This window comes from Lissotriton helveticus, chromosome 12, assembly GCF_964261635.1.
Source record: "Lissotriton helveticus chromosome 12, aLisHel1.1, whole genome shotgun sequence".
NCBI classification, from domain to species: domain Eukaryota; kingdom Metazoa; phylum Chordata; class Amphibia; order Caudata; family Salamandridae; genus Lissotriton; species Lissotriton helveticus.
Window position 1 is genome coordinate 917,656,429 of NC_136073.1, and position 14,809 is coordinate 917,671,237.

The window sequence follows — 14,809 nt, forward strand, 5'->3', positions numbered from 1 at the left end:
ACTAAGTGTAAGAATCTTTAAAATAATATATATAAATATAAACGAATACTGTGTTCTACCTGGTAAATGCTTGGAAAATTCAAACAGACAAATATCCAGTGGACAATATTCCTTTGCAGTATACTACTTTCAAAATGTGGACGCACAACCCATGAAGCGCTAAATGATGACAAGCATACAACATTTCTATCCTTCTACTGCTGTAAGATAAACTTGTGTAGCTATGGCCTGCATGTGGCAAGCAAAGGGCCGAAGACACACAAGCATGATCCTGCCCTGCTCTAAATGCACAGAAGGACAAAGGACATAGTCTGCTGGAAGGAGGTCCCTGCACTGACTGACCTTCACTGACTCTCACAAAGCTAAATTCCGCCTGTGTTGTTTCCAAGACCTGCTGCCGGTCTCAAGAACAGGGGAACGAACACCGTGTGGCAGTGGAACGCGAGCTGCTTTGCCTGTTTCAAATTCCCGCAGTGTAAGGGTCACAGACTTCTGTTCTTGCTTCTAGGCAGCTAATTTCACCTGTAGATGCTCGTGGTGGCTTGGATTGCTTCCTGTCTTGGCGCCGTCATCAGAGGAGACAGACTTCCTGATTCCATCTTGGATTTCAAGCCTCATCAAACATCCATTAGGCTGTGCACCACCTTCATCATAGAAGTGGCAGACTCTTGGGCTGCCAAACTCACCCAGGTCTTAAATCATTTTATCTGCATTTCTCATGTGGGATCCTCGGACTACAACCACTGAATTCTTAGGGAGCCATTATCTACTACAACTGTAGAGATACAGCACTCATTGTGCTGCCACGTCCGCCCAAACCCCTCCTCTCATCTACTCCCTCGTCCTTTCCAACTATCCTCTGTTGCTTAAGCTGTTCTCTCCTCCTCTCCCAGCCACTCTACTGCTGTTCTAGCTCAGCACATTCTCCTCTGCACCCCTGCATCATCTACACTTCCCTGTCCGCTCCTCTGCAGACATATGCTCTCTCTAGGCGCTTCCCCGCATCAGTCTGGTTCTCTTCAGGACCTTCCATCCATCTACTTTTGCATTTGTACTCTTTTAATCGGACTCTCCTTCAGGCTCCATCCTTTCAAGTCTCCACTGTCCGACTCCTCCCTCGTTTCTCTCTACAGCACCCATAGGCCTTCTGAAACATCTTTTCGGCTAGGCTCGTATTTTTTGCTCTTCTAAACGATCACCAAGCCTAATAATCCCCTTACCCACCACCCTACTAGTCTACGCCGCTTACTTCCCCTCCCACCTGGGTGTTGCTCTGCCTTCCACCATACTTCCTATTATTCTATCCTTCGGCTGCTTCCTGAGCCCTTTCAACCCTTGGTCTCTCTAAGCACTTTCTCCAGATTTCGGTTCCCTCCTTCCGACTCATGCCGTCCCAACATGTCTCTGATCCTAGGGCCCAGGAACATTCCTGTTTTGAGGTACTTTATCCACCCTAAGCCATCGTGTATAAAAATCCCATTCCTTTAATCTTGTTCACATCCATCGCCTTCCTTGTGCACTCGTTCCCACATTCCAGTCCACTGTACTTTGAGCTGCACTACCAATGTCAGATCCAATAATGCCCACCATGCTGAAATTGCTGATCTCATCACATTATGTAAGCTAGAACTTATGCCAATCACTGAATCTTAGTGAAATGACTTTGCTAGTTCTATTATTAACTTGTTAGTTCCCCTTAACTACTCCATCATCCGTAAGAATGGAAATTCCAAAAATGGCGGTAGCATCAGCATCATCTTCAAATCGACCCTGGAGTGCTCCTGAGCTCCCACTATCGAGCTTTAGAAAGCCTCAGGTTGGCGTTCCAGCTTCTTCCAGTTAATCTTTTTATGGCACATCCTTCACCACCCACCAAACATGAAACTGGAATTCGATGCTCAAGTATGTAACTATATTAACCTCCTCTCAACTATCATCCTGCACCAACTACCATGGTGACTTTAACACGGACAGGGGAAGGACGAGCTAATGAGTCTGCAAGGAAGATGGCGGCTCTGTGTATCGGCTCCATGAACCGCAACACAAATCCTTCAGCAATTCCCTGCCTGAATCGCTGCTTCCATCCGAGCTGCAATGCTCTGCACGACCTGCTGCTGCCATCCTTGCTGCAATGCTCTGCACGCCCTGCTGCTGCCATCCTAGCTGCAATAGTGTGCCTGACCTGCTGCTGCCATCCTTGCTGCAATAGTGTGCCTGACCTGCTGCTGCCATCCTTGCTGCAATAGTGTGCCTGACCTGCTTCTGCCATCGTAGCTGCAATGGTCTGCCTGGCCTGCTGCTGCCATCCTAGCTGCAATGGTCTGCCTAACCCGCGGCTGCCATCCTAGCTGCAATGGTCTGCCTGACCTGCTGCTGCCATCCTAGCTGCAATGGTCTGCCTGACCTGCTGCTGCCATCCTAGCGGCAATGGTCTGCCAGACCTGCTGCTGCCATCCTAGATGCAATGATCTGCCTGACCTGCTGCCATCCTAGCTGCAATGGTCTGCCTAACCCGCTGCTGCCATCCGAGCTGTAATGGTCTGCCTGACCCGCTGCTGCCATCCTAGCTGCAATGGTCTGCCTGACTCGCTGCTGCCATTCTAGCTGCAATGGTCTGCCTGACCTGCTGCTGCCATCCTAGCGGCAATCATCTGCCTGACCTGCTGCTGCCATCCTAGCGGCAATGGTCTGCCTGACCCTCTGCTGCCATCCCAGCTTCAATGGTCTGCCTGACCTGCTGCTGCCATCCTAGCGGCAATGGTCTGCCTGACCCTCTGCTGCTGCCATCCTAGCTGCAATGGTCTGCCTGACCTGCTGCTGCCATCCTAGCTGCAATGGTCTGCCTGACCTGCTGCTGCCATCCTAGCTGCAATGGTCTGCCTGACCTGCTGCTGCCATCCTAGCGGCAATGGTCTGCCTGACCCTCTGCTGCCATCCCAGCTTCAATGGTCTGCCTGACCTGCTGCTGCCATCCTAGCGGCAATGGTCTGCCTGACCCTCTGCTGCCATCCCAGCTTCAATGGTCTGCCTGACCCGCTGCTGCCATCCGAGCTGCAATGGTCTGCCTAACCCACTGCTTCCATCCTAGCAGCAAAGGTTTGCCAGACGCGCTGCTGCCATCCTAGCGGCAATGGTCTGCCTGACCTGCTGCCATCCTAGCTCCAATGGTCTGCCTAACCCGCTGCTGCCATCCGAGCTGTAATGGTCTGCCTGACCTGCTGCTGCCATCCGAGCTGCAATGGTCTGCCTGACCTGCTGCTTCCATCCTAGCAGCAAAGGTTTGCCAGGCGCGCTGCTGCCATCCTAGCTGCAATGGTCTGACTGACCTGCTGCTGCCATCCTAGCTGGGATGTAAGTCGTTACACCGCATGCTTTTACCACGCATGCCTTTACGACGCAACTTTTACAACGCAAACCATTACAACGCATAGTGCTTAGGGGTGCTGGATAGTGAATAGTTTAATTTACTATTCCAACTCCAGTCCCCGTGGACACTAGGGAAGGTGTTGGATAGTAAATTAAATCTATTCCCTATACTAGAGCGCCCCCCAGCGCAATGCGTTGTAATGGTTTTCGTTGTAATAGTTGCGTCGTAAAGGCACTGCGTTGTAAAAGTTGCATTGTAAAGGATGTTTCCCTCCTAGCTGCAATGGTCTGCCTGACTCGCTGCTGCCATTGCCATTTTTATGTTTGTCTTCTTGTAAGTGTGGGTTTATGTACTGTCTCAGTTGAACAGTCATAGGTGGTTGGGTCGAGTTGAAAGCAGCCCGGATTCTCCCCTTTTTATGGTTACAAATAATGATTTGTTTTGGACAGATAGGCACTTGAAGAACACACCCAATTTTATGTAGAGAAGGTGTGTGGTCTGGAATCTAATAGTATATTTTCCAGCAAACAAAATTAGGATGCCCCATTAGATGAATGCTAACTTACGTCCAGGGTACTGGGATCTTTTGGTATTGATGCAAGTCCAATCGGTGCCTAGGGCCTCTTTTGGGGTGCTGAAAATGCTGAGGAATTTTCTCCCCCTGCTTCCAGTCTCCCACAGGAAAACAGTAGTCCAGGCCCTCGTGGTGTCGACACTGGACTACGTAAACTCCCTGTGTGTGGGACTACCGGAGTACTTACTCGGCCGACTACAGCGGATTCAGAACGTGGCGGCCAGTTCCATCTTTTTGACAGGACCTATGACTCGCACATCTCATCTTCTGTCTTCCCTTCATTGGCTTCCGTTGTGAAAAATAATTCATTTTAAAGCTCGAGTCTTGGTTTTCAAAGCTTTTCATAAGATTGGAGCCCCCTACATACGCGAAAGATGTCATCCTTAAACGCCGCAGCGCACCTTGAGGTCCTCTGCTCAGCGCTTGATCTCGACTCCGAAGGTCCTGCTCTCCCGGGTTGGGGGAAGATCCTTTCAAGCGGTTGCATCTCGGCCATGGAATGGCCTACCTCTCCCTCTGAGACAGATACCGGATCACCTCACTTTCAGGAGGAATCTGAAAACATGGCTTTTCCAGCTTTAGGACTCCCAGGTTCTGCTGTGGAGCGTTGTTCTGTGTGCTGTTATGTGGTCTTTCTTTAGCGCTGGGACACTCTTGGGAGTAGCCGCGCGCTCTATAAATACCAGATGACATAACAACATATTCCACTTTGAAATAGGTATGTGTAAAGTGTCTGAGTGTATTTGTTTGCTATATTCTCCTTTGTTGTAACATTCTAGATCATAGGTTAAGCCAAGCACAATAGCTCATGGATGCTAGTCATCCTGTTTCTGTGGCATCGTGCTGACGTGGGGCTAGCGGTTCCAAGCCCCGCAGCCATCTGCTCTAGGACACTACATTTTGAAATATAACCAGATTGGTTAAGGAAAATCATAAATGCTTAGCGAAACGGTCATTGACAAAGTGGGTAGGTATGACCCTTGTATAAAACATGCGTGAAGGAGGTACACAACACACTGGTAAAAATGCACAGATCGATCATAAGACAGGCCAGCGCCATCCATTTAATGAAGCCCAGCCCAGCGCCCATGCACACAGAGTAACGACACCCAGCGATGCATCTCAGGGGAGCATTTAGTGTAGGAGGCACTGAGAAATATTCGTCAGGGGTGCACTGGCAGCTATGTGCATGGCAGCACCAGGGGCTGTACACTGGGGGGGAGGAGCACTGGTCGTGGTGCATGAGATGACCACTAGATATCTTGCATCAGAGCAGGATGGGCAGTTCCGAGTCACAGGGTGATTACAATGGTTGCACACGATGTTGAACAATAAGGGGTCTGTGTGACACCTTCAGGCAGTTTGAGATTTTTTCACCAGTAACATTTTGCATACTGGGATTTTTAAGACTGTGCTTATTGCTGTAAATACAGATACACAAGTCCTGAAAATGGAAATTTCTAATGACAAAAAATAGAAGTGTCTGAAGTCATCACCAATGACGTGTCCAAGGAAAATATGTCCAAAAAGCATGTGGCATTTGCCACTTTGCAGCTACGCACATGGCTGAATAGATTAAATAAAAAAGATGCATCTTCTCTGTTAAATCATTTCAAATACGTGTTTTTCTGAAAATATACATTCCTGTCTGAACATACCCATGCATGCTGCTCCCTTCATTGTGCCCCCCCATTCATCGTGCACTGTCATCGGTTCCTCCTTGTCGTTGCTGGTTGAATTTAGGCCCATTTTCGTTTTTTGCGCTCCGTCTTAGTTTTGCTGGCCTTCTCACACACGGAGATATCTTAACAGAGTTCTTTTCATGTGCGCACCAACACGTCAACAGTGCTCAATAATATACGGATTTCCTGTTAATGTGCGTTTTCAAGTCACAGAACAAAGGCCGGATATTTCAATTTAAAGGGACTCCGTGTCAGTAGTCAGTCTCCCGTTCCACTGACGGTCTTGCCCTCAGTTCTTATGATTCTGACTCCACGCGTGTGCAGTGTCCTGCCCTACTCTTTCTGGTATGGTTTGTTTTGGGTTCTTGGCCAAGATCACACATTGCCTCTGCGGTTTCAATCTAGCCTTTTGTAGACACATGCTCCATTGCTTGCTTCCAGTTGCTTCCTCACACCCCAAGGACTCCATCCTTAGGCTTTTCCCAAGCATTTCATGGACTGCTAATCTTCAACCACCAAAGAAAACAAAACACTCTGTCTGACAGTCAATGACGTCACCTGAACCCCAACCTCAAAGCAGTCAGCCAAGAGCGGTGAGTGCACTTTGGAAAACCTGACTCCAGGGGGAACTCAGCACTCACGGTTCCAGGGGTGAAAGTATCACAATTCAGGGTTGAATATGAATGATGGGTTACCGATCGCTGTTCGATTGGATAGCTTCCTTCCCATGAAGCTCCTCACCGTGCACCTTCATTGGCTGCTGCCGTCTCTGCTGTGGGACTCTTACAAGTCCAGTTTTGTGAATCCTTCCAGCTGCTTCACATGAACTGAAATAGGTTCCTCGCCCCATCTTATGTTTCCAAAAGCCTATTTGACAGAGTTTGAGGGGCGCTGATAAAAATGTACTCATATTTTGCTTTTGGCACGGAAGTCACTGGCAGCTCTCTCTCTCTCTCTCTCTCTCTTTTTAAGAGTTTTATATAGCGCAAACTAGACCCGAGGATATCAGGTATCAGAGCGCTTTACATGAGCACCAGTTTTGTTACAGACATTCCCTCTCTCTCTACCCCCTCTACCTCTTTCTATCTCTCTCAAACTCTCTTTCTCTCTTTCATCTCTCTTTCCCCTTTCAATCTGTCTCTAGCTCACTCCTCTTCACCTGCTGATCTGTGACTTCAGGAAATGGCGCTTACACCTCTATTCCATTCCTTTCCTTCATTTGTTCCAAAGTGAAATAGATCCAAAAAATAATTAAAGAACACATTGCTGAAACTGTTGTCTATTTCAGACATTTTTCCCTTCCAAACTGCAGCCATGGAACAGAGAAACAAAAGAAAGAAAGAAAGAAAAATGTTCAAACAAGACAAAGTGGCCAGATCGGTTTGAACCCCACTCAATCTCATTAGCGCCACTTTACCGTTTGCCCGTGAAGCGCTACTTTCGTGTTCTCGTCTTGCGTTCACAGCATTGTATCCCCGTTGTTCTGTGAGGTGCACGCGGCTTCGAAAGCGGGCTCCACCCGTGTACAGGTGTGTCACCGGCCAGGGCCCATTGACACGATTGTACATGTGCTTCTAAAACTCCTAATGGCAGCTGTTATGGCGTCACATAGCGACATGTGTGAGTACAGCCAATAAGACGGCACCACTTATTTTCCTGTCTGATGGAGATCTTTTTTTGCGGCCAAACAGATAAATATGCCGTCAGCGCTCTCCTCAGCTGATTTTGCGATTATTTGGTAAATTGCAAAATCGTGAATTGCCGGCGGGTCCAAACCCAGGATCCTACTCACTCTGCACATTTTGTGAACACCATGTTCAATTCACCCAACAGTGCATACAGTGAATTATTTCAAAGCCATCACATCTGGATTCTTGACTGTGTTTTTCATTCACTGTTCTCCAGTATGTTTTGCAGATTTCCAAAAATCCTTCTGATTATCTGTTGAGGCAGACTCATCTTCCTTTCAGTTAAGAAATAAAACCAATCCAACCTCAAATATGAATTTCAAATGGGAATATTCTACTGAAAAGTAGTTCTGAGATACCCTGGTGTTCTATCTTGGGAATGGATCGCTTGGTGTCTTAGCAAGCACTGGACTGCAACGCAGATGCTTCACAAGCGAGACCAGTCTTTTGGTGCATAAACTGTTTGCAAGAAACTGTTCTGGGAGTTCCATTGGAGCGGCCACCAATGGAGTCAATCGATGTGGGAAACGGCTACGAGCACTAATGATGGCCAAGCCTATTGCAGAGCACTGCAGTTGTCGATTGTGAAATAGGCGCAGTATGATGGGCAAGCTGCTCTTCCAGCCAACAACAACTTCAAGGTTTGAATCGCAGATGCGAACAGTCAATGCACAAGAGATGTCATGTTCTCTGGATTTTCTAAGCCTACAGGATCTGTGCCAGTGCGTACGCCAATATCCTTTATCAGCCGTTGTCAAACCAAAGGCAATAGGTCACCATATTGAACATAGCAAATACAAGGGGATGATGGACGGAGCGCTGAAACTTTTCAGACACTCAACCCCAGTCCCAGATCTGGGTTGAATCCATCATCGTTCTTTAGCTCACTTTGCCACCTCAGTTCAGACCTAGCCATATGCAAATCAGTCTTGACCCTGTGCCTCATGGGAACAGTCCAGCCCGAACTGCCAAGCCATGCCTTTCCTGGACCGTAAACAAGCATCCAAGGACTGGTTTCTGGCTATCAGCCGTCTTCAGCCCGGCTTGCTTGAATCCAGTGGCAAAGTGAACATACCTACACTGTTTGCAGTGCCTAAACACCTAAAGCAGAGACCCCTCGATATCATGCAGATTACATTTTCCCATCATCGGCTGGAAAGAAATCAAAGTTCAAATCGTTTTTCCAGTATCAAAAGAATAATAATATTCCAGCTTTTCTGAAATAAAATAACTATGTGTTTGCCAAAGGACAATTTGTATCCTGTTTTGAACTCCAATTTGTATTTTATTTTGCACCCAGCTGCATTGGTCATAGAGACGAAGCTTTGCCTAGTTTGCCTTTTGATCTATCAACACCCATATAAGTGTTTTGATTTTATGCAATAGTTCTGTATAAGTATTGTGAAAGTGTTATGTTCTTCATTGTAGCGCAAAGGGACCAGATCTGTTTCGACCTCCTCTGTTTTTATCTTGTGGTTGTTCGCTGATTCTTTTATCTCTTTAAGAAAAGGTGAAGTTTTAGGCTCACGCATTAGGGTCACGTCTGCCTCCCAGCTATCGGATATATTTTAATGCACGATTACAGCGGAGCTAACGGTTTCTATTGCTTTAGTTATAGAAGCAACTTATCTCGATGTATATCAAGATGACGCTTTTATCGCTGTACTTCTTTAGTCTTGTTAATGCTTCAGTGCCTGCAAGTACTTTTTTATTTTATAAATACGAGATAAAATCAGCCATCTGATACTATAAAGAGCCATCTATCTGACTAGTCATTGGAAGAACTTGGCACTAGGACCATCAGGCCAGAGTCCACGCCGGTTGGCAGCGTCAAGGTGCCTCCGTCAGGGGCTGCTCCGGGACCGGTCAGAGGAGTGTCCTTCAGCCTTGCAGGATCTACCATTCCAGGACAAGAGCTCGGATAGAGGAAATGTAAACTGCAATATTTACAACTAGAGGTATGCTGGGTGATCCATTCTAAAACTCGATTTATAGGCTTGCCAATTTCTGCTAACATTTAGAAGAGTGTTTCGAAGCAATGCTAGGGTGTTAGCATGCTAGGATCTTACTTACCATGTTAGGACGGTTCACATTGTTTTCGCTGGTCATGCCAGGCCATGCATTGCTGCGTTTATTTCCTCATTCTGTGCGGTTACCATCACCGTCCTATGCACTGGACCTGGGTTTCAAAGGAGCCCAGCTTACTCTGGAGTGCCAGGCGGACTGCAAGAGGAAGTCACTGCAAACTCGGCCTAAACCAGGTCCACGGATCCATTTTTATTCACAGAAGATCGTGCAGAGAACTGAGTGAAAACATAATCTGGCAGAATATATTCACACACACCTGGTGCGCGCAGCCAGCCGCTCTAACAGGTGTGCGGTGTTCAGCATGATCACTTGATGGAGCCTTTTACATACATTTTTGTTAGAATTGGGGGTCTCTGGTTGGCGCAAGTATGCATTTGTGACAAGCAGGGACCCTCTCCTCTAAGTCAGGGCGAAGGATGACCCCTTAGAATTACCCTTGCTCACCCTCTAGGTGCGTGGCGTGAGCAGCCAAGGCTATTCTTCAGGCGTTATTCAGTTAAGCATTTGTAATCACACACACAGTAAAATATACCAATCCCCCCACAAATGGACACCAGGCTGTGAATATATAAAAAATACGCTTATTTATGTAAAAATATATATATGTATCTCAGCAGACTTATCACAAGACCAATAACGTTTCTAGGATGCCACCAGGTTGTAAATAGGCACTTTTCTTCTTAATTGCAGTTCAAATGGAGATTTCTTAGTTAATTCACTTCTGTTATGGATTTCTTAAGTTCCCTGGTTCTCTTTAGTGTTCTCTCAGTGTTCTTTAGACTTCTGGGACTGGTCTAAGATCTCTTCATGTTTCTCCTTAGTCTCTGTTACTGCTAAAGCACTTCTTGAGCAGTTTCTAGGAACTTCAGGCCAGTCTTAGGCCTTCTGGGCGCTTCGTAGCGCTTCCGGGCACCTCAAACGGGAGAATTCACGGCACCCTACTAAGTCTCACGCATCTCGCGTGAGGAGCGTACACCGGGACCCTACCAACACTCACGCATCTCGCGTGAGACGTACAGCTTTCCAGTGGAGATCGAAGCGTTTACAGCTAGCTCCGGCCCTACGATGCGCACAGCGGTGTGAAATACAGTTCCAGTCTAGAGAGGCAATGTGAACAGTACGCCAGGCCCTACAATGCGCACACAGTTCCAAAAGCACCATGTACCTGTCTAGATGCGAAGGTACGGTTCCCACAAGCAGCTTGGCAGAAGGTTGCGCACAGGTTTCTTTACACCAGACGGGGCGTACAGCGCAGCCTGATGGACCTGCAATGCGCACAGTTCACTTTCCCAGATACGGCGGACACCTCAGCTTCTAGACTGGTATGCAGTGTACAACGGCAGCGCACAGTTTCTCTGGGGAGGTACGGGACGCCCAGGCACTTGCAATCAGGATCGCACAATCACTGGCTGGCAATGCGACTCGCACTCACTTACTGGCAATACGATGCTCACAGGTGCTGCTCTCTCGTTGAAGTAGTGGAAACAAAACGTGGCGGGCCCCGAGCCCGATGAAGATTGATGAACACTTCTTCTGTTACTGTGGTGAGAGTCGGCACAGGCTTGTGCGACTCAGGCGATTGGGGGCACTCTTGGATCTTGACGCCAGCGGGCGTGTGCAGTCAGGCAGGCGTGGCCCGCGACCCTTGGCACGACGGTGCGGGGGTCTCCTCAGCGGGGGCGCGCGGCCTGACGAACCTCTGAAATCGCAAAGCGGGGTCACAGGGCACGGCCTGTGCAGCTGTTGACCCGGCGTGGATCACGATCAGCAGAGGGAATTCCGGCGGGAGGGGGGAGAGCGTCTCAGCGCGCTCCAGTAGCAGGCAAGGGGCAGAGGAGCAGGAAGCCAAGCCTGGGGGCAGAGAGCGACTCTGATCGGAGCGAGGCTCTCACAGGACAAAGGCAGGCAAGCTCCCGAGTGCCACAGCCCTAGGAGGGGGCGATGAGGGGCGTAGTCTGGCTCCAGCGGGATGCACACACGGCTCGAATGTCAGGACGAGCAAAAGCACCAAGGACCCACTAGTTCTGGGGTCCAGATCAGGGGGCAAGCTCAATCAAGCCCTTGGAGAATGTTTAGAGCACAAAGCAGCAAAGTCTTTCCTCAGCAAGTCTTCTCCTCTCCTTTCTCAGCAAGGCAAGCAGCAGGCCAGTCCTTCCAGCGTCTCTTCTCCTTCTAGTCGGGTAGAGGTCCTTTGTGGTAAAACAGGATTCTGATTTACAAGGAGCAGGGCTCCTACTTTTATACACAGTTTCTTTTGTTCTCCCAGGCCAGGGGGGCCTTTGCATAACTGCTCTCAGCCTCTGAGCATTTGTTGGGGGTACTTCTGGCTTCTGCTTTCAGTGTGAGGGCAGGCACATCAACCGCTCCCCAGGGGGGCGGAGCCAGCATTGTGTGGAGAGGGGCAGCCAGGAGTACTTTGTTGACAGGCTTCGCCCTTCCTGGGCCAGGTGCAGGCTGAGTTATCAGTCACTCCCCAGGGGGGCGGAGCCAGCATTGTGGTGGCAGAGCACAGCCTGATGCATAGTCCAGGGAAACTCCCACCTCCCACTAAGGTGTAATCCTCCCATTCACCAGCTGTCATCCCCCAGCCCTGTCACTCACACAACCCAGACAGTCAGATACACTTCCAAGCAGAGGCGGGCTGAAATGGTTAGGCAAGCAAAGGCTAACTTTCTAAAAGTAGCATTTGCAAACACAGGATATTAAAATAAACTTTACTAAAATAAGTATTTTATTATTCTTAGTTCAGGCATACTAAACATTAATTTCTACCATGTTCCCTGAGCCTGCTGGGATTATAGAGTGTAATAATTCCAGCAGCCCATCTGGCCTAAAGGGAACAGGCAGCCTTACAATAGTGAAAAACGAAATTGGCAGTAATTCACTATTAGGACATGCCACACACATCAGAGCATGTCCTACCTTACACTTACAATGCACCCTGCCCGTGGGCCTACCATAGGGGTGACTAATATGAAGTTAAGGGAAGGTTTAGGGGCTGGCAAGTGTGTGCACTTGCCCAGCCAGCATGACAGTACCAGACTGCACGCAGGTTCTGCAGTGGCAGACCCTAGACACATTTTAAGGCTGCTTCTGTGGGTGGCGCAACCAGCGCTGCAGGCCCACTAGCAGTATTGGTATTTACAAGCCCTGGCACTCCTGGTGCACTTTACTGGGGACTGACAGTAAATCCAATGAACCAATCATGGACATCAATCACATTTACACTTTGTACAGGGAGAGCATATGCACTTTAGCACTGGTCAGCAGTGGTAAAGTGCCCAGAGTCATTAAACCAACAAAAACAGGCCAGAGAGAGTATTGGAGGAAGGCAAAAAGTTTAGGGATGACCCTGCCAAGAGGGCCAGGTCCAACAATTTTCAACTATGTTTTGTAGGCCAAATACAATTTTCCAAAGACTGCAAAAAAATAAGCATTTCTTGGTGTAAATGCCTTACCCCTTGCAGGTTTACTCGAAACTCTGCACTCCAAATATCTATGATATTTAGGTTCTTGTTGTTATCTGGCTCCAAGGCAGGATATGTTTTGTCAAAGCAGAAGAAAATCATTGTAGGCGTAAACAAAATTACAATCACTCAATATTTTGACAGACGAAGTCGAGTGAATGTCACAAGGCGCTTTTTAAAGGAAGTCAGATATCAAGAATCACAGAGTGGTCCGTCCATAAAGGCGCCCGCAGGCCTTTGGCGGCCACTGACTCAGACACCAAACCTGTTGGCTTTGTGTGTTGGGCGAGTGGCTGAATGGGTGTCGCTTACGTTTTCCATGCTTGGAATGATTATTTGACATACCTTTACACCATGCATTGTAAGTAGAGCACACAAGGGCATATGACACGTAGGGCATGGCCACAGGGCATAACCTGTGCACACCACAGACAGGTCCTGAAATATATCAGTAAAAACTGTATCATGAGGTAAACTGGCCAAGAATGTAAAGCCTCCTTATGGAGCTGTCATTTAGTCTTGCCATTTCACCTCCTGTTGTTCTCAGACTAAGACACAGCAATTAGCAATTCTGCTGAGCCCGTCTGCCCAGCGAGTGAGGGGGGCAGGCTCTTGTCTGCACATTACTCCATTCCTCGGAGGACGGCCTCGATGGTAACTGAAGCCAAGAATATCACTTAAACTCCTTGAGTGTTAAGGCAGGTCCGGGTCCCTCCCTGCTTGGGAGTTGGGGGCTGCTCTGCGTAATCTGTCTAGGTTTCCCCTATCACCCCCTTTTCCCTTAAACGCGCTATTAGCTCCCTTTGAATGGGTCTCGTGGGCAGTCTGAATTTGATCTATATCTTGTTCGTTTGGCCCTGTATTTGATTTGGGGGCCATTTTCCTCTTTTGTCTTTCTCTCACACTCCTCCCTGAGCCTTTTCTTACTCTCTTTATGTGAGGGATATACTGTCTGTACATAATGGGTTCTCCTAGCTTCTATTCACCATTGGGTATTTAGACACATAAACAAACGGGGTACCGACTACCTGTGAGACAACCCTTTCAGCCTCCCTTTGTCCCACACTGCCCATAGTTTGCTTATTCTCATCAACCGGTCTTACTTAAGTCGGCATGTGCTCCTCTATTGTGCTAGTTCCCTCAGCAGTAATCTGTAATTGAGCCTTCTGTGATTTTAAGATGGCATTGTTCACTACAACCACCTCCAGTAATCCTTGCAGAGTGTTTTGTAAGATCAGCATTATGTCCAACATTGATGCCGAAGGTGACGCAGATATCTCCAGATTTAAGGTTGAATTTTCACATGTATTATCATACTCTTCCCTGCTTTCATTTACAGTCCATTATGTTGCCCTATGTCCAGGCCACCCTCTGCCTCACCTTCTTGCATCTTTGGCACATCATCAGCACAGTCCAATTTCCCCCTTCCACCCACACTGGCGGCCCAAACCCGCCAGGGAAATACATCCCATCAAGCCCACTAGAAGCTGCAGGCGTAAAAGCAACCTTATCTGAGCTTTGGTGCGGCATCCACCAGGGCACAGCTTTAAGTAAAGAGATAAGGTAGAAAAGCAAGAATAAAAATAAAGAAGAAGAAGAATATAAGGAAGAAAGAACAAAGGCGACACAGTGATAAGGGTATAGCAGAGGAGCCTGCTGTGAAAAAGAGAAACAAGGAAAAATATACAAATACAATATTGACTGTCTAAACCAGGGGTAACCTATAGAGGCAGTCCAGAGGGCCAGGCGGTGTAATCCCCTTTTATACAAGGGTGTCCAGTTTTGTCTCACATGGCTCAGTATGCGTGGATATGAAAAGAACAGAAGTGAGAACTGGGTCACACGTCTATACCAACAGCAACTGGTAAATCAACGGCGGACGTCAACTATGATCATCCGCCGAGTAGGGCGAAAGCATTGTCGAGCCCATGTCAGATGTTGGT

General features: G+C 48.1%; 1 protein-coding gene across 1 annotated transcript in view; it reads right to left on the reverse strand.

Moving 5' to 3' along the window:
• Nucleotides 1-14,809, reverse strand: part of LOC144799855 (uncharacterized) — a 41,449-nt gene that overhangs the window by 4,011 nt on the left and 22,629 nt on the right. The window lies entirely within an intron of this gene.